This window comes from Osmia lignaria, chromosome 5, assembly GCF_051020975.1.
Source record: "Osmia lignaria lignaria isolate PbOS001 chromosome 5, iyOsmLign1, whole genome shotgun sequence".
In the NCBI taxonomy this organism is placed as follows: Eukaryota; Metazoa; Arthropoda; class Insecta; order Hymenoptera; family Megachilidae; genus Osmia; species Osmia lignaria.
Genome location: NC_135036.1, coordinates 3908956 through 3910826, shown reverse-complemented (window position 1 = coordinate 3910826; position 1871 = coordinate 3908956). Strand labels below are relative to the sequence as shown.

The 1871-nt window shown below is 34.6% G+C and overlaps 1 pseudogene; it reads right to left on the bottom strand.

Moving 5' to 3' along the window:
* Positions 1–390: 390 nt before the first annotated feature.
* Positions 391–511, bottom strand: LOC117609898 (5S ribosomal RNA; annotated as a pseudogene).
* Between the last annotated feature and the right edge of the window lie 1360 nt (positions 512–1871).

The following is a 1871-nucleotide window of genomic DNA, read 5'->3' as shown; positions in this document are numbered from 1 at the left end:
ACAAATTTCATAAATTTTTGCAAGTGGATTCATTGCGGATATATCTCCTACTAAATGTGAAAGGTTACATCGCGATCGATACATTCTTTGCAGAGTAAACGGCGAAAAATATAAATGGAGCATTACATTTTTTGCAAAAAAATCGTTAGCAATGAAAAAATGCAAAATGTTTTTTTAACGGGACTAATTGGGAGGCATACTCTACAAGATGCAAAAGGTTTCGTTCCGATTGGTCCATCCATCTCAGAGTAATTGGCGAACACATTAAAAAAAAAATACTGATCGAATTAAGTAACTTCCTCCTTTTCCGAAGTCAGTTAAAAATTAAGTACGAGAGAGTTTTATCGAATAGGGCTGTCAAAAAAGTTTTTTAGTTTAAGAAAAAAAAAGAACTAACAGCACGCGGAGTTCCCAAGCGGTCATCCATCCAAGTACTATCCGCGCCGAACTTAGCTTGACTTCGGTGATCGGACGAGAACCGGTAGTGGTCCTAAGTCGAATGGCCGTTAGTTAAAAATGAAAGGTTTACTAGTAGAGAAAACCGTAAAAACCGAAGAATTATACAAGGTAATTAAGAAAACAGTAAGTTGTTTATATCTGCGGTATTCCATCGCAGAATCTACTGCAATTGCGTAAAATAAAAATGTGATTAATACAGCTGTATTTCCGAATATCTGTCAAATGCGATTCGACTGAAATTTTTGTAGATAGCCTCATTTTACGTTTCAATATGTCTTTTAAACGTAAAAAATCATGATCTGTCTTGAACAATTTATAATTTAAAAAAGTGGACTTATAGATACCACTTTCAAAATAAACGGTCTAGTAATACAGTATGTTTGTGCTTCGCGCTTCAACTTAATGCAAACGCGAGCTAGTTTGGGTGTGGATCAGTGAAACCACTCGTTCAAAAAAAATAACAGAACAACTGATAAAGGATTAATATATCTTGTTTATTAAAGGACAAATATTTGTCCTTGTATAAATTTCAAACACCTCGTGAACGGTAATAGACTCTCCGAATTGTACTTGTCGAGAGTTGACAACTAAAAGCTCACGTACAAGAAGAAACGTTCACGAAGAAAATTTTGAGTGTCTGGTGGGGATTGACATGTCGCAGGGGTGGACAAGCGAATTCGCTAGAGTCACAAATTTTGATTGGTTAAAAGAAAATTCAGGGAAGTGGTCAAGAACCGCCCCTGCCAAACGCTCGTTCTCAGGTCGAGTCTGACCTGAACCAAGAAATGTGACGTCGCCTGTCCACCCAACGGTTCGACAACAATAAACCATAAAGCCAGCAGGAGTTCGAGAAACATGGTAAACTAAAGAAAGTTTTAGGCGATGATTGCATATGGCACACAGCTGTAGAAGGCAACTATTGCTTGTTTGAAGAGAAAAAGAAAAACAATCAAAAATATACCTGATGGCCCCATGACCACTGCGCCGCAACACAGTATATCATCGAACGTTGCAAAATTAGACTAAACAAACTAATAACAATTAAAAATTAATCTTCATGATTTTGTAAATTAAGAAAAAAATGTTAATTTCTTCTTCGACTTTTTTGTAGTTCCTTTTATTTCCTTGTGAACAGTGTTGGAAGACTTTAGTGTTCAGCAGACTTATTGTTAATGACAATCAAAAGCTTTTATACTTCTTATAGCTTCAGTTCACAATTTTGATAGATTTTGTTTTGGAAGATGTGATTTCTTATAATCATTTATACTTTTTATCAGAAAAATATAAACTTCTTTCTATTGCATCCATTAGCAGATGAAAAAATACTTCAGATGATCTTGAAAACTAATAATGTGATAAAATTCTATTTTACAAATATCTTTTTTTCATCTGTTACAAAATGTAATAGAAAA